The sequence below is a fragment of the Chrysemys picta genome, chromosome 6 (genome assembly GCF_011386835.1).
Source record: "Chrysemys picta bellii isolate R12L10 chromosome 6, ASM1138683v2, whole genome shotgun sequence".
In the NCBI taxonomy this organism is placed as follows: domain Eukaryota; kingdom Metazoa; phylum Chordata; order Testudines; family Emydidae; genus Chrysemys; species Chrysemys picta.
In genome coordinates, this window is record NC_088796.1 from 63267543 (window position 1) to 63286528 (window position 18986).

The 18986-nt window shown below is 42.0% G+C and overlaps 1 long non-coding RNA gene across 1 annotated transcript in view; it reads right to left on the bottom strand.

The window, feature by feature from the left end:
• LOC135972383 (uncharacterized) overlaps positions 1 to 18986 on the bottom strand; it is a 144716-nt gene that overhangs the window by 49671 nt on the left and 76059 nt on the right. The window contains exon 2 of the long non-coding RNA XR_010588813.1: positions 18680 to 18832. This is a non-coding gene — a long non-coding RNA (uncharacterized LOC135972383). The remainder of the gene's footprint in view (positions 1 to 18679; positions 18833 to 18986) is intronic.

The window sequence follows — 18986 nt, forward strand, 5'->3', positions numbered from 1 at the left end:
CCCCTGCAACTCCCTTTTGAGTCAGAACCCCCAGTTTGAGAAATGCTGGTCTCCCCCATGAAATCTGTATAGTATAGGGTAAAAGCACACAAAAGACCAGATTTTAGGGCAGGAGAGAGATTTCATGGTCTGTGATGCGTTTTCATGGCCATGAATTTGGTAGGGCCCTACTGATGTAGTATACCGATATAGATAGACCAGCCATACACTCCTACTATAGTCATGGCCTGAGTTAGCAGGGTGCACTCCATCCTCCTTCTGGAAACCTGGGAGTGGCAGTAGAATCAGTGAGTGTTCCAAAGCAGAATTTTAGTTCATATATTTTCAGTTCGGATTGTTACATTTTTTTAAAGTTAATATACCAGCTTTATCTCTACTTCAATTCAATCAACATCATTGGTGGTATACAAGAGGCTAATTTGGTCCTATATTTTTCAAGCTACTTGAAATTCCAAAATATTGGTGGTTTTCCAGGCTGTGTATGTGTTGGTGGTTTTTTTTTGTTTTTTTTTGTTTTTTTGGTACCTTCTTAAAAAAATGTGTTGGCTGTAAGGAGCGAAGATGATTATTTCCCACATGTATATGACTTTTGTACATAGTAATGCATAGCTCTGAAGCTGCTAATGCACTTACAATTTACTGAACAGTTTTCTTTAAAAAAATATTAAATGGAGCTAAATTGATGTGTTTCACTCATAAATCCTCTGGGTATGAGCTGAAATTGAAGTGTCATATTTCATCAAGAGAAAAATGCCAAAGTATCTGAAAACATGATTCCACACACCATTTTTTGTTTTGTTTCTCTTTCTTTCTTTTTATAGTGAATTAAGTACTTGTGAAAGGTGTCTGGCTAAGAGCCCTAGAGAACAAAGTCCTCCATCCACAGCAACTCTACTGTGCATGGATCCCCATTATCACCCTGCCTGTGTGCTTCAATCCCAAAGCAAAGGGATCACTTGTACAGGTACAGGACTAATAATGGAGGATAGATAGTGCTGTTCTAATGTCCTCAGCCTGGCTGAAGGAAAAGAAGTGGCCTAAGGGAATCAGCTGCAGCGGTAAAATAAAAATTAGAATTTAAATCAATATAATCTATAATGTTTTACAGGTATTCATACATATATATAGATAGATAGATATAATCTACAATTAATATACATCTAAAGACAAAACCAAGAACAGACGAATTGTCATATGGGATGAGACCAGTGATCTGTGTAATTCAGTTAGCTGTTTCCAATAGTGGCCAGCACAAGATTCTTTTGAGGAACATACAAGAATCCTTAAAATGGCCAATTATGGATTAACGTGTGCACAAGGGAAGCTTCTTCCTATCGGCCAGACAAGTAATGGTTCATTTTCCTCTAGGGCTTATCTCCCGAATGCAACTGTGGATGTTCTAATTATTCATATAAATATCAAATCCTTTTTTGAATTGTGCTAAGCGCTTGGTCCTAATGGTATTTTGGGGCAGTGAGTTCCACAGATTAATTATGCATTGTGAAAAGAAGGGTTTCCTTTTATCAGTTTTAAATTTATGACTTTTCAATGTTATTAGATGTCATTTTATTCTTTTACTATTATCAAGGGTAAATATGAGTTGCTGAGTTATTGTTTCTGTATAGTTATTTTACTGCCTCCATCAAGTCCCGTGTTATAGCTGTGTTGGTCCCAAGATATCAGAGAGTTAATGTGGGTGAGATAATCTCTGACAGAAGTTGGTCCGATAAAAGATATTACGTCACCAACCTTGTCTCTCTATCATGTCCCCTCTTGTTTATAACCTTACTAAATAGTTTTAACCTTTTCAATCTCACCTTATATGGAAAGCTTTCTGCGTCTCTAATCCTTTTCTGTTAACTGTCTCTAGGGCTCTTCTATTTCTGCTATTTCTTTTTTTGAGACAGGATGATCAGTATTCCAGGTAAGGGCACACCCTTGATTTATAGAATGGTATTACAATACTCTCACTATTTTCTAATCCATTTTTATACATTCTAACTTTTTATTTGCTTTTTTGGCCATTGCAGATGAGCAGATCACTACAAGGGGCACTCCACAGTGCCCCCGAGCTCTTTTTGCTGCAGTTAGTTTGGAACCCATCAATGTATATGAATAGTTCAAATATTCCTTTCAATGTGCCTTATCTTGCATTTACCTGCTCTGAATTTTGTCTGCCATTGTGCTGCTCAGTTGTCAAATCCCTCTGGAGTTTCACACAGTTTTTTCTGGTTTTGAATCGCCTATATAATTTTATCTCATCAGTAAATGTTGCCACCTTGAATTCCAGGTTATTAATGAATATATTTTTTAAAAGATCAGCTGTTGTGTAGTACAGATCCTTGCAGCATTCCATGGTTAACTTTTTGGCATGTTGGACATTGATCACTTATTCCTACTTTTTATTTTCTGTCTCTTAGCCAGTTTCTAATCCATGACAGAAGTTTACCTCTCACTCCCTGACTATGATAGTTTCCTTATTAGCCCCTAGCAAAGGCCTTTATCAGAGTTTTCTTAAAAGTCCAAGTAAATTGTATCTACTGGTTCTTCTTGATCTACAATTTTGTTGGCATTCTCAAAGAAATCTAGCTGATTAGAGACCCACCGTTTTTCTTTTGAGAAATCAGGCTGGTTTGTTTCTTTCAGACCACATTCATCTAGGTGTTACAGAACGCTGTATTTCAATTATTGTTTCAAATAGTTTTCTTGGTGCTGAAGTGAGGTTCACTGGACTGTAATTACCGGGATCAGCCCCAAACTGTTTAAATATAGACACAACATTTCCTACCCTCTAGTCCTGGGGTGGTTCTAATGAGCGATTGTATATTGTTGTTAACAGCTCAGAGGCTTCATTTTTAAATTCCTAATAACTCTTAGGTGAATAACATCCGATCCTAGTGACATGTTGCTATTTAATTAAGCAGTTTGTTCTAGCACTTCCTCATTTGACACCACAATCTTTAACAATGCCTCATTATTACATGAAAATCTCTAAGGTAGGAATCTCCTCCGCTTTCTTTGTGCAAAGAAATCACTGGATTTCTCCGCAGTGTCCTTATCTCCTGATCTGTTGTTACTCAGTGTCACCCAGCAGACCCACCAATCTCTCTCACGCTTCCTGCAGCTCATATTAGCTCTTTAAGTAAAATAGAAAAATATGGTCAGAGCGGACTGCAAAGGCCATCAGCAATAATGGTGCTTTCAGTATCTCTAGACATTACAGTTGCTAGAAAATATGCCTGAAAATTGACTGTGTGCATATTTATTAGCACAGATACTTAACTATAGCCAACTGTCTGTCACTGTATTGGATTAGGGTGGGGATAAAAGAACTAGCACCACTCTCTTTTAAGACTAGATCGTAAAAGGTTCTAGGGACTGTGTATGTATATACGGTAAAGTTTTCAAATGTGTCTAATGGTCACATGTTATAGATTTCAAGGTTAGAAGGGACTATTGTGCTCATGAATCAGACCTCATGCATCAGACAGGCCATACCACTTCCCCAAAATAATTCCTTGAGTGTATCTTTAAAAAAACCCAAACAAACCAAATATTGACTTTAAAATTGCCAGTGACTGAGAAACCACCATGACCTTTGGTGAGTTGATCCAATAGTTCATCACTCACTGTTAAAAACGTGATTTTTAATTAATCACATTTAATTAATCACATTTAATTTCCAGTATGAATTTGTCAACCTCCAGCCATTGGATCTTGTTTAAAAGTATTTAGGTGCATCAAGATGTGGATAGATACCCGCTGGGATTTTCAAAAACACCTAAGCAAATTAGCTCTGAATACCTTTGAAAATCTGGCTCTAAGGGCTGGTCCCCACTTAGTCCGGACTTCGGACTAAGGTACGCAAATTCAGCTACGTTAATAACGTAGCTGAATTCGAAGTACCTTAGTCCGGACTTACCGCGGTCCAGACGCGGCCGGAAGTCTCCCCCCATCGACGCTGCGTACTCCTCTCGGCGAGCTGGAGTACCGGCGCAGACTGTGAGCACTTCCGGGATCGATCCGGGATCGATTTATCGCGTCTTAACCAGACGCGATAAACCGATCCCAGAACATCGATGGCGTGCCGCCGGACCAGCCGGTAAGTGAAGACTAGGCCTAAGTCACTTTTGAAAGTGGGACTTAGGCTCCCGAGTCACTTCAGCGCTTGAAAATTTGACTCCTGGTGAGCCAAAAGATTTATTTCTTCAAAGGGTATGTCTGTGCTGGAAAAAAAAGGTGCACTCTTAACTTAGTTCAGCTAACCCACATTAGCTAACTCTGGTTAAAGAGCAACCCATGAAATGAGGCCTCTGAGGAGTTAAAAGGGGAATGACTACTCAGATCCTAGGATAGTACTGTTATAGTGTATGGGACCTGCTCAACTCCCTCTGTTACCTTAAGATTTGACATTAAACAGAACATAAGCAATATTTTGAGAGAAATATATGTATATTTTATTGAAACCTTTTCAATATAGGTAATTAAATTGGCCTTTACTTAGATTTATAACATTAGTAGGTGCACTTACTAAGGGCATGTCTGCCCTACAAAATTAAGTTAATTTAAGTTAAGTCAACCTACAGCCACCACAGTAATTAAATTAGCTCTTTGTGCGCACACTATGGTCCTTCTGTTGATGGTTTGCATCCTCACCAGGAGCGCTTGCAATGACTTAAGTGGAGTATTATGGGGCACTGACAGCCAGAACCCAGCGGGGTTCCCGCTGTCAGCCCCAGGGCGGCGGGGCTAGGCTGTTGAAGGCAGCAACAGACTATGTAAGCAATGCAATATCAACATGGACACTGCATTGACCTAACCACTACGGCTCTCACAGAGGTGGAGTTATTAGGTCGGCTTAGCAGGTGAGTTAAATCGGTGGGAGGAACATTGTAGTAAGCTGCCTTACGTCTACCTAACTCTGTAATGTAGACCAGGCCTAAGTTAGGCACTCACTTACTCTTGTTATACAACAAATACAGGGTATAGTAGATTATAGCCAGCAAAATGTGCCCATTTATAGTCATAAGAACATAAAATGGCCACACTGGATCAGACCAATGGTTTATCTTCCAACAGTGGCTGGTGCAAGATTCTTCAGAGGGAATGAACAGAACATGGCAATTTACTGAGTGATCCATCCCTTATCAGCCAGTCTCAGATTCCAGCAGTGAGAGATTTGGGGACAGCGAGCCCATGGGGTTGTGTTCCTGACCATCTTGGTTAATAGCCATTGATAGACCAATCCTCCATGAACAATTTCTGTTGTGAAGGCCAAAAATATAGCTAGGTTCAAAACATCCCCTGGCAATGAGTTCCACAGGTTGATGCTGTGTTGTATGAAGAAGTACTTCTTTATGTTTGTTTTAAATCTGCTGCCTATTAATTTCATTGGGTAACCCCTGATTCTTGTGTTATGTGAAGGGATAAATAGCACTTCCTTATTCACTTTCTGCATACCATTCTTGATTTTATAGCCCGTTATTATATCCCCCCTTAGTCATCTCTTTTCCAAGCTGAAATGTCCCAGTTTTTTTAATCCTCCTTTCCCAAAAGATTCACAGTTCCTAATAAACCTAAATCTCCCTTCTGAACACCATTGTTTCATCTATCTAACTGGACCTGCATGTGGAACTGGAAGCTTTTCAGAGAATGCTACCATGCAGGTCCTGGACTTTAATTCTTACCTAGCAGCCTAAATTTGTTCTTTAGGACCTTTCCCCTACCTTTTCCTAGGTCACTGGTACTTACATGCATCACAAACATTGGCTCCACCCCAGCATTGCACACAAGTCTGTTCAGCTGTCTTGAGAGGTCTGCAACCTTGCACCCAGCAGGCAATTTACCATACAGTTCTCCAGGTCATCACAAACCCAATTATCTATATTTCTAATAATTACATCCCCCATTACTGTCACCTGTCTCTTCCTAATAACAAAGAGGTATCCTCAGTGTGAGGGAAGGCCGTGACATCTGGAAAGCAACTATGGGACCATTTCCCTTCACTCCAGCTCAATGTTCTCTTTGCCCAAGGCTTTCAGCAACACAACATAGAGTCTGTTACCCTCTGTTGTGTCCCAGAAAGTCTCATCTATTTACCTCTCTGTCTCCCTTAGCTCCTCCAGCTCAGCCACTCTGGTCTCAAGAGCCTGTATTCTGTCTCTGAGGGCCATGAGCTGATTGCACGGAATGCACACACATATGTTACCTGCTCACAAGGCAGGTAATTATACATGCTGCATTCAGTGCAATAAACTGGATAGCCCCCACTGTGCTGCTGGACTTCTGCCTGCATTATTTTTTACTCTTTCAGGGTTTTATTTGTTCTGTGTGTGTGTGCGGGGGGGTGTATGTCGGGGTGGGGGGGTGGGGATGCTAATGCCCTAAATTTAGAGAATGTTTATTAGGTGTACCTGGCTCTCATGCTCCCTCTATAAATCCAGTTCCAAAAATCCTGTTTGCTACTCGTCTGGTCATTACAAACTGGTTTTTTAAACCCCTGTTCTCCCTGAGTTAGCCTCCTCCATTTGTCAAGAGATCCTAAAGGGATTAGAAGAACAGGAGTACTTGTGGCACCTTAGAGACTAACAAATTTATTAGAGCATAAGCTTTCGTGGACTACAGCCCACTTCTTCGGATGCAAGAAGTGGGCTGTAGTCCACGAAAGCTTATGCTCTAATAAATTTGTTAGTCTCTAAGGTGCCACAAGTACTCCTGTTCTTCTTTTTGCGGATACAGACTAACACGGCTGTTACTCTGAAACCTAAAGGGATTAGGGATCAAAGCACAGCAAGCTAGAACCTCGTTAAGAAGCTCTCAGCCTTGCCTAGCAGGCCACTAGACTCAGCAAATAGACCCTCCAAAACAGACTGCACTATAAACTTCAAGCAAGCAAACACATGGCAAGCAAGTATGCAACAACAAACAAACTAATAGACAAACATCCCAAGGTTCATGTAGTTGTTCCTTCTCCCACGGAACTCTCTCTCAAAACTCTCCTGTTTCCTGGTCCTGTTTGCTAGCTCACCGTGCTAGTCAACGTGCTTATCGACAATACTGCAAGCCAGAAAGTATTACAGAGTAATTATTGAATTAAGTTTCTTCGCTATCTTTCATTTTTTGGTATTTAGTGTAATAAATGACCCAGCTGATACTCTTTTAATATTACATTCACTTCTGGCTACTTAATATAGTGGGAAAAGTGATTAGCTTTAATTAGCCTTCATTAAATTCATTCTACAGCCTCAATCTCCAGTCATTATAAATCCTCTTCTGCAATTATGTTTAAATCACAGTTACATTTGAATGGAAATGATAGAATTTTATTTTGTAAAAAGAATATTTTATTAACCCAATAAGCTGGAATGTGTGGGTTGCCATTTTGGCAAAGTAGCACAGTGCACCACCACACAAAAGTTAAATAAAGAACTATTTCTAAATATATATATTTATGATAGCACCTACCATGTATTAGGCATTTCCCAAACAATGAAGGGATGGTTTCTTCTCTGAAGAGGCCCCAGTTTAAGGACAGACAGACAAGTTGACCGGTTGGAATGACAAAAGGCAATGTATATTCATATTAAATCAATTCACTATAATCAACATGGCAACTGTAAGAGAGACTTCAAGGGGACCCACTTCTGTGGTACCATTGCTACATGCTCCATACCCTGCAGAGGAGCATTTGTGACTCCAGCAATCCATGCATGGTAGGGGAAAGGAGACATGCATTGTCCATCATCCCAACACTCAGCAAGAAATCCCTATGTTAACTTTTGTAATGGTGAGACCTCTCTGTGGTGGGGAGTCCTACCTAAGAGGGACCCTGATGTGAGGCAAAGGGAGATGTGGGAAGTCCTGTCAACAAGAGTCCAATGAAGCAGGAAGTCTCAGGCACTAACATGACTTCCACATAGATGGACCAATGTATGTCTCTGGCAGTGTTCCTGAGTACTGCAAGCTCTGTTGAATAGCCATCTCAATTGTTGGAGGACCACAGGAGGTGTAGGCCCCATGTTTCCCCTCCCCCAACTTCCCATCCCTTCTCTCCTCCAGGATAACTGTAGTAGATCTCCTCAAGGATGATCTTTCAAGCGTTCTGCCACAGAAGGGGGAAATTCTCTTTGCTACTTTAGGTGGAATTACTATGGATTTACACAAGTGGAACAAAGCACAGTTTGGCCAATATTTTTATTTCTTTGCCAAATTCTATAAAGCCATAGCTTGGAAATTGCTTCTAAAATAAAGCAAGGTATAGAGGTGTAAAGTCGTGGTGCAATCATTGTCACAACAAATGCTATTCATTACTCTAAAATGAATACAGTTCTGCTGTTAGGCAACGTGCTGGTCAATGGATTGGTGGGTTTGCACTAGCAGCCACAAATTCAGCAAACAAAGAACCACATCTATGTATTACTGGGAAGAGGTACAGAGGTAGCTCTCCTCCTGCTGCAAGCATTGCTATTAAAAATCTGTTTCAGAGTAGCAGCCGTGTTAATCTGTATCCGCAGAACAAAAATCTGTTTGTCTCTCTCCAAGAGGCAGGAAGGATGGACACATCTGTAAACTTCATCCTGGAATGACTTTCTGGGACAAGGAAGCAGCCCTACCTTTCATGGGCTGTTTACAGGTATGCAGAAAAACACCCCCACGCCGCACACAACATCTTTGTTACATTTTGTTACAAGAGAAGACTTAAGGAATGATTTTTTCTTCTTTGTTCTGTTTCCTCCACCACCCCATCAGTGGAGGGGTGTTAACAGGCCACTTCAACTTGAATGGTTCCTTGAAATATATGTTAACTGCCTATGCTAAACAAACTGCTCCACCTTGTATTTAGCAGTGAAGATTACATTTCTCTCACCAACAGAAGATAGTCCAATAAAAGATATTACCACACCCACCTTGTCGCCCAGAAAGGAAACATTTTTATTCACCGCTAAAAATTTAAATAACTTATTTTAAGTAATTATAAAGAATAGATTTCTTTGAGTGAGGCCAACGGCATCCCACTAACATCTGTCACTGTGCCATAGCCAAGATCTGTGTCAAAAATACAGATTTCTTTGGTTATTTCTATCTTTTTGTTGACCTTATACATTTCACCTACTAAAAGTGTTGAATCAATAGACAAAAACATAACCTACCTGCTTTCCATAATTGGTACAACGTAGCTAAATCATCGTACCTTTTCAATCTGACATTATCAAACAAAAGATATGCATTGATGTCACTTATTGCAGAGCACGGGAGGCTGAACGACAGGAGGGAGAGAAACAGATATGACAATTGCACGATCACAAAAATATTGCAGCAGGAGAGAAAGGAAGACAAGTATGCAGACTTAATCTGGCACCGCTAAAATGACTCATTAAATCCTACCCCACAGTTTTGAGCAGATGAAAAGTTTTAGCATAAGTCATCCTGCAAAGTTTAATTTGTAATATGTGACACTTTGCTACTACTGCAAGACAGAGTTACGCAGGGAAAAGTGGGGCTCAGGAGAAAAAATAGTCACACTGCAGAATTCATTTGCCATCACTTACTATTACAATGTACTAGTCTAGCATTGTAAGGCAGTTTGCTTTGATTTATTTACCTGGAAACTACTAGTTCATAAGAGTGCTGAAACTTGTGATTTATTCCGATCACGGGAAGTTACTCCATATCTTCAGGCAGTGAGATGACTCTGTTATCAATAACTATAATCATCAGGAGCACCAAGAATATTCTCTGAATGCACACTTGCAGAAGAGCAGCTCAAATAATAGAAAATTGTCTTGGTGAGTTTTGGCCAAATCACTCACTTTTTTCTCCAGCAAGATACAGGATATAGAATATAAGCCATATTTAGTTTAAAGAGGGAGGTGTATTTTATAGATTATGTGTTCAGCTGCCCAGTTCATTTGTCGGGTGGTTCAGAGGAAACAAAAAATTTTGCTTGCCCTGAAAGGTAGATTGGTATTGAGAAGAGCTACTTGTTTATCTGTAGTCTTATAACTGTAAAGACCAAAACCCAGACTGACCCATCCAGGGAGTAACAACAACTGTCAGCAAGAGAGACGGGAAACATCTGTTGGGATACACTCAAGGGGGATGGTTTGGGGACAGTTGAAAATTCCCATGAACGGGGCCTCCCAGATCCTGAGGATCCATGGGAAATGAATCATGTATACATGGATGGTTCCTGTCCATACTCTTCTCCACTAACTCTCTATGTTCTATCATAACATGGCTCCCATTGTCACTGTATCTCTCCATCTGCTCAGCAGCAGCCACTAAGGAGGCTCAGAGGGAATGAATATTCCCTCAGACACTCTAACCTTCTCCCTGAATATCCACTGGGCAATCTGTGATGTTAGCACTGGACTGCGACATGTAGAGCATGAGACTGACTCCGCTTATCCAAGTCATCTCCAAAACTATGGGGAGCCTCTTCTGCATAGAAATTCACTGGAGTGGCATTCTCCAAGTTCTGCTGATTCTGCTGATACAGCCCTTTCCACTTGGTTGGTGAGATCAGCCCATTGCAGGTAGATACTGAAGAGACACCAGAACTCCAAGAAATATCTGTTTGACAAGTGAAAACAGATTTAAAAAATAATGTATTATATGTACAGTTTAGCAGGTAGAAGAGCTGAGTGGCTTGTCCTGTGATGTCTGTAGCACCAATCTGCCTCTCTAAAGTTCTGTGGATACCACTCTGATGGAGCTCCATAGAAAAATATTGCAAGAATTTGGGGAGTAAGACATGGGGTGGAGCAGGGAATATGTTTATGTTGCACACCGCTAAGCTGCTGGATATCCCCCAGTGAATATTAAAGTATGAGTTACAACTAGCTAAAGTTCTTCTGAGTCTCTTCCATGGTTGCCAGTGAGCAGCTGCAGGGGTACCTAGCCAACAGCAGCCTGGCTGCAGCAATAACTTTACTGCCGAGAGGAACATAGGAACAGTGGAGAACTGAGAAGGCAAGATCCTACTTTGTAGACATGAGATAAGGAGACCTTACCCCTGCAAATTCCACAGTACCAAAACCCTTCCTCTTTGACAACCTGACTGCCACGATAGATGTCATGGAATAGACAGGCATTTAGTTCTTCAACTACCCACATACATTCAAAACATTTAGAAAGAAACAAGAATGTAAGAGAGCATTTATTAGGAGCCTAATCTCGTACCATAGTTTTTTGAAAACTATTTTACTAGACTTTCCACAAGGAGTGCATATGCGTATTCTTTGCTTTATAACACTTTTCCCTTAGGCTGACACGTTGCTTTAGGAATCTATGAGAAAGATGAGAGGCTCTTAAGTACTAGGGTTGTTAACAAATCCACTGAAAAGGACTGGAAGCTATGACAAAAAAGACTGGAAGCTATGACAGATGTTTTTCCATTATCACCAATAGCAACGTGCTAATGTTACACCCTGATCGACTATGTGTTCTAAACATTAAATTGTATGATGCCTTCTTCCATCCTAATAGGCAATACGGTAGGCTAAATTCTATCTTGATAGCATGTGTTGGTTCAGCTGTTGATATTTATTTATTTCATAGAGTTCTAAAATGCATCTATCCATCCATGTATAAAATAAAACTAAGAATACATGATATGTCAGCTATAAGATCTGGCTGAGGCAAAAGTGTCTAATATAAGCTACAATTATTATTACTGTTTTACTGGAGGCCTTAAGCAAAAGATCTATGAGGCTAGTGTATTAATCTATTAAGAATTCACAGCAGAATGTACAAGCAATGGGCAAATCCAGATATGTAGAAACAAGTCTCCACAATTACCATCTTTTCCTATATTTTCTGAAATTGCTACACTTCCAAAACCATTGTTTCAAAATGCTTTTTGGCACTCAAATACATTGGGAAGGAAACAGTACCAAAAAAAACCCTGCAGGGCACTTTTCAATGCAAAGTTAATTTAAAGGAGTGTCACACAAACGTTACAAATTCAGTTTTTAAATCAGACTTTAAGTGTTAATAATGGACAAGATTCACAGGTCCACTCTGGCTGCTTTTGCTTCTCTGGTGATGCAAAGTGGCTGTAAATGCAGGTTACGCAGCCATAGTCATGAACATGGAGATAGACAAAGGAAGGTGTTACAGAAAGGAAGGGGAGGGTGAGGGGATGGTGATAGGAGCTATTTTACTCCTGGTAAGTGTTTGATTATACCTTTATGGGTGTATGAATGTGCTGCCAGGGAGCCAAGAGGGGACTGGAGACCTTTTTCAGACACGACCCTGGCCTCCCATTGATCCCTAGGGAGCCACAAGGTTGAGGGTGGTCCCTGTGGTAGTGGCATGTGTGTGTGTGTGTGTGTGTGTGTGTAGAGAACACTGCATTCCCAAATGATGTGTGTGAGTAGCTCCATGAAGAAAAGGTTGCAGAGATGTCTTAATCCAAACTTCTTCTGTGGGGCTCTGGAAAGGGTTGATCTAGGTTTAGGTATAGTTGTTGCTGGAACACCTCACAACATTTTCTGGTTTCTAATATTATTCAGAAGTCACATCATTATGCTGTTACTCTATACTGAAAGAACACAGAATTTGTCACAATTGGGATGCATGGGCTTCAAGATTTTCATTCTGCATAGTCCCTCAATGCATACTGGAATAAAACGTGACTTGAAAGTGGTCAACACAGTTCAATCAGAGGTCTTAAGTCAAAACAGGATTTGTCACAAATTCTGGTGAACTCAGCAACTGGATTAAAAGTGCTACTCCCCATATCACTCTGTTGCATAAAGAACTGTGATGGCACAACTGCAGAACAACCAATACTGTTCATTGTGTGATATGAGAATTTTTCCTATACATATTCTATTTTCTTTAAGGATTTATTGCTGAAAAATCATAGCTCTGAGCTAGAATTAGTCTAAGTAGAGTAGAATAATTATCCTATGGAATTTGGCCTCCTTCTTTCAACAAACTGACCAAGGCAAATGGAACCTTATGTTCAGTGAAAATTGTTCTGGCCCCACGTCAGATGTCATTAGCTGCTTCAATTGGTATTGTAAAATCACTCAGGTCTTATTTTGTATTTGAGAGATATGGCACCAATGGCCAACTTATTGTCTCTCAACTTGGTATGTATCAGTATGTGGTGTGTACTGATTTCATAGCATAGAAAAATAAAATGAAGAGGTTTGTATCTCTCTTCAACAATACAACATAATAAATATAAAATAAAATGAGGAAAATAAATCCAGTGGCTGGTGAAAACTATAAAACCTATATTTATGGTGAAATAGAGCATATAGAAGTACTAGAATGAATAACTCTATTCCCTGCCCCATCTTAGGGACTGCTTGACTTTTTGTAGGACATTTTCAGACCTTTTTGTGCAACTTCTGTGGGAAAATATTTCCATGATGGTATTTGCTAGCAAAGACTCTATACAGTCATGATATGCAACTCTTTCAATGATGAGAAAAGGCGGGAGGTCTACTACAATCATTTTTGCTGTGCAATAATTTAGAAACTATTGTCTTTAGATGGCTTGGAAGAAATTTGCTTTTCTCTCTCTATTGCTTCCCACAGAGAGAGTTCTTCTATAGTAGATGATGTTAATGTTGTGGCCCATAATGTTAAGAAATCAGTATTGCAAAAAGCAGAACTGATGAATTCAGCAGAATTTTTTTTTTAAGTGTGTGAATATAGTGCTCATGAAAGGGGACAGTTGCACAGTCCTAGAAACTGAGGTATTTTATTTATCCATAGAATAGGAAGCAGTGAAAGCTTCTTCACTGTGACGGGTTGGATCACAGAAACCCCCTTGGGAGCTGCCACCTGATGTGCAAAGACTACCTCTGCTCCTGTTTTCCCTGCCAGCTCAGGACTCCAGCACCCTGTCTTGCTGGGCCAGACACTCCCGTCTGCTCCAACACAGACCCAGGGTCTGAATCACTTGCCCCAAAGCTGCAAGTTTACCTGAAAACAGCTCACAGAAGTGTGCTTGTCTTTAGCACTCAGATGCCCAACTCCCAATGGGATCTAAACCCAGATAAATCCGTTTTACCCTGCATAAAGCTTTTGCATGGCAAACTCATAAATTGTTCGCTCTCTATAACACTGATAGAGAGAGATGCACAGCTGTTTGCTCCCCCAGGTATTAATACATACTCTGAGTAAATTACTAAATAAAAAGTGATTTTATTAAATACAGAAAATAGGATTTAAGTGGTTCCAAGTAGTAACAGACAGAACAAAGTAAGTCACCAAGCAAAATAAAATAAAATGCGCAAATCTATGTCTAATAAAACTAGATTCAGATAAGTTCCTCACCAGTTCCAGAATGCTCCCTTTTACAGGCTAATCTTCTTTTAGCCTGGGTCCAGCAATCACTCACAACCCCAGTAGTTACTGTCCTTTGTTTCAGTTTCCTTCAAGTATCCTGGGGTGGGGGGGTGGGGGGGTGGAGAGGCTCCTTCTTTAGCCAGCTGAAGACAAAATGGAGGGATCTCCCACAGGTTTAAATAGACTCTCTCTTGTGGTTGGAGACCCCCCCTCCTCCCTCCTATCAAAGTCCAGCTCCAAGATGGAGTTCTGGAGTCACCTGGGCAAGTCACATGTCCCTGCATGACTCAGCCTTTACAGGCCGAAGCCATTGTCCACATGGTATCTTGCATGTCTCCAGGAAGACTTCTTATGTGGATTGGAGCATTCTAAGATGCATTGTTCCCCAAGTGTTTCCTGATCAGGTACTTAACCTGGCGAATTCCTTCCTAAAGAAGCTGACTAAATGCCTCACAAAGCTTACTTAGAAACCAAGCCAGCATACAGCCCATATTCTTACCCTCAAGTAGAAAATGATATACATGTACAAATAGGATGAATAGATATAGTAGACCATAACCTTTACGGAGATATATTACATGGCACAGGCAGCACAAAACATATTCCAGTTATGTCATACATATATTTATAAGCATCCCCCCTCCCCCATAAAGCCTTATGGGGTACACTGTCACATTCACCATGCCCCACCAATACATCTTAACTTTGATCTGGAGAGACCAAGCCTAAAAGTGAGAGGACAGTTCAGTCTCCATAACTATTTTTATATCTCCAAAGGTCTGGTCCATCTATTGAGTGCCACTGAGGGACTATTTTTGATGTCATTGTCCACTAGGAACTGGATTCAATTCACCTTGCTTTTACTTAAAAGTTGTCAAATGATAAAAGCTTATAAATAAGCTTACTTGGATTTGAATCAGTGACCTAGAGGTGAAAACTGATCTGTGTCCTGTTTCCAACCCCCTGGAGAACATTGGGCATTATCTTATTCCTGTTAAAATCATTTTCAAAATATTATATTTACTTCAATAAATGCATGACTGGACTCACAGTGCTCTACCAGTACGTTACGTAATTTTTTACATATCTGGTCATAGAAGTGTGGGCTCTTCTATCTAGTTTCTATACTATGGCTTACTTCTTTGATATGTCATCATCTCAAATTGGACAAAATATACTCAGAGAATATTCTTGGGGTGCAGTCTTTGAGGTTTCATTCCCTGCCCCTTTTATTTCAGTCAGATATCTCTCTTTGCAAGTATAGTCTCAATGTCCAATTCCTTTTCTGTGGAGCAGGACTCGTCAAATTGTGTGAGGACTGCACTTGCAAACCGTTAGAAGCTTGAAAGTTATCTAATTTAAACGTTAAAACAAAAGTATATGAAGACAATTAAAGTATTTTCTCAGACTTTGTATTCTTTGATAAATGAATATACACACTGCTTTTTGTTTGAGATCACCCACAACAAAAACCTGCAATCTATCAGTTCTGCACACTTTATAGGAATAGATCAGCTGTGGGCTAAATTTGGGGTATTTTATGAACATCTTTCATCAAGATACTAGATCTAAGCATGTCTGGAGGTACTCATTTGTAGTTGCTAGAAGTACGCTGTTGGCCAGATCCTAGACCTTGCATGGCTATGCCTTGAGGGCACAGCCAGAGCAGTGAAGCACAGCCCTGTACGGTAGTTAAAAGCCTTAAATTCAGTCAGGCTAACTCTTCCCTCAGAAACAATATACTTACATTGCTGCGATTCATCCAAACCCTGCCCAAGGACAGATTTCACCCAACCCAGGCATAGTGAAACAACAACAGGGATCACTTCTAATGACAGCTATGAAGTATGTAGCCTAATCCAGTGATGAGCTGCCAAAATCTTAACAACCGGTTCCCTACCAGGTCTTCGGCGGCACTTCGGTGGCAGGTCCTTCACTCGCTCCGGGTCTTCGGCGGCACTGAAGGACCCGCTGCTGAAGTGCCGCCGAAGACCCAGAGCGAGTGAAGGACCCACCGCCGAAGACTCGGAGCGCTGCCCGTAGAGTACAAGCCCCACGTGTTTTTTTATGTGGTTTTTTTTAAGTCATCCCTGCCGGGGCCCCATCAAAACTGTTCGAATTGGGCTCCGCACTCCCTAAAGCCTGCCCTGCACATTGGGGTTATAAAATTGTATTGGGGGCTGGGTAGGGAAGGCTGTGCCTCCCAAAACAGTCTGTCCCTCTCATCCAACCCCCACCCACGTCCTGCCCCTCACTGCCCCCCTCAGAACCCGCAAACTATCAACCCCCCCTGCTCCTTGTCCCCTGACCATCCCCTCCCGAGACCCCCCCACCCTAACTGCCCCCCAGGACTCCTCCCCACCCCCTCCCCAACTTGCCCCACTCCCTGTCCCCTGACTCCCCCGACCCCATCCACCACCACACCGACAGACCCCCGGAATTCCCACGCCTACCCAACCCCCCCGTTCCCCAGCCCCTGACCGCCCCCCCAGAACCTCTGCCCCCTCCAACCACTCCCTGTCCAGCCCCTGCCTTATCCAACCCGGCCGGCCCGGCCCCCTTACCTAGGGTTACCATACGTCCCGATTTCCCTGGACATGTCCAGCTTTTTGGTCCTCAAATCCCCGTCTGGGGGGAATTTTCAAAAAGCTGGACATGTCCGGGGAAATAGGGAGGCATAAGCCAGGGTCCGCCCGGCCCCAGCACGACCCGCCGGGTCCGCAGCGCAGCCCAGCCGCCCCGGCTACATTGTAGCGAGCTCAGGCAGGGGGGAAGGAGGGGGCGCAGCCACAGAAGGCGGCGGAGGGGCCGCTGCTGCCCCCGCAGGCCGGGTGGACCATGCGCCACAGCCAAGCCCGCAGGACCTTCCCTCGCGGGTGGGGACCCCCCGGCCACTGAAGGACCCTTCCTGTGGGCCCGGCGCCGCGGGAGCTGTTTCCAGCGGGGACAGACAGTCCGGGGCACGTGCTCGACGGTGGCAGGAAGGAGGCTGCGGCGCGGGGTGGGGAGTTCGGCGTGTGCCGGGGCTTCAGGGACCCGCGCTGCCCCGGTCGCCGCTGAACGTCCGAAGCCCCAGCCAGGCAGACGCTGCTGGGGGAGCGGGGGAGCAGGGCATGTGGGGGGCGCAGAGGCTGCAGGGTGAGGAGGAGCAGGGCAGGCAGGGGCATAGAGGCTGCGGGGGCAGGGGAGCGCAGGGGCAGGGCCCCCGTGGAGTGTGCTCTTTTTTCAGTGTTGAAATATGGTAACCCTACCTTACACTCCCAGTCTTTATTCAATACTAATTCAATGGTGTCCAATTTGCAAATCAATTCCAATTCAGCAGTCTCTCGTTGGGTCTGTTTTTGAAGTTTTTTTGTTGTAATATTGCGACTTTTAGGTCTGTAATTGAGTGACCAGGGAGACTGAAGTGTTCTCCAACTGGTTTTTGAATGTTATAATTCTTGACGTCTGATTTGTGTCCATTTATTCTTTTACGTAGAGATTGAATAAAGACTGGGAGTGGATGGGTCATTACACAAAGTAAAAGTATTTCCTCATGTTTATTCTTCCCCTCTACTGTTTGTTCCTCACACCGTCTTGTCAATTGCTGGAAATTGGCCATTTTGATTACCACTACAAAAAGTTTTTTTTCTCCCCTGCTGGTAATAGCTTACCTTAACTGATCACTCTAGTGTGTATGGTAACACCCATTGTTTCATGTTCTCTCTGTGTGTATATATATATCCTCCTACTGTATTTTCCACTATATGCATCCAATGAAGTGGGTTTTAGACCACAAAAGCTTACGCTCAAATAAATGTGTTAGTCTCTAAGGTGCCACAAGTACTCCTATTCTTTTTGTGGATACAGACTAACACAGCTGCTACTCTGAAACCTGAATTCAGAAGCTGCTTCCTAACATGCAATACATCCCTAAATGAGTCAGTTGTCCTATCAGATGCATCACTACTTTGGAATTTCTTAGGATACAAAGTGTTGTCTACTAGACAGTCCTGTGATTCTGTCAGTCTGTGGTATTGGCCCTATGTTTTTCCTCATTTAAAAGGAGACAGAAAAGCTGCAGGACCACAGTGAAATAAGCTGCAAATGAGCAGTACTGTTTTGCAGATGTCAGTGTATTTAGTGCACTGGCTGGTATCCAACTGTGCCCAGAACCCTACAGGGCTTATCCATATCACCACCCTCCTATAGATCAGATTGTTATACAGGATCTCTGAAGACTGTGGATGTGAAAACAGATTTCCTCAGTAGCGACTTTAAGATGATGGTGTAGTACATTAGTGGAATTCACAGTTCATAATGCTGTACATTTGCCAGATTAAGTAATAACGTACAATACATGTCTCCAGGGAATCATCCCAATACTCACAGTAAACTCCACATCCCATTTTGGGGCTTTTGTCCAATTAACATGCATCTCTTCAGTGCAAATGGTCAGTCTGTTTTTGGTTCAGTTCTATCCAGGGTGCTGTCATGTTGTACATCAAAGAGAACTCACCATTTCTGAGCAATGTTGGGGAACCTATTGATTCAAAAACAAGTGTAAATATACAAGTCCCATGATTCTTTTTCATGAATCAGAACCTAAATGCTTACAGCTGCATTGAATTTGATGCTCCCCCTTTACAACACTCTGTACACACATTCTAAAAATGGATGCTAATTAGTCCTCTACC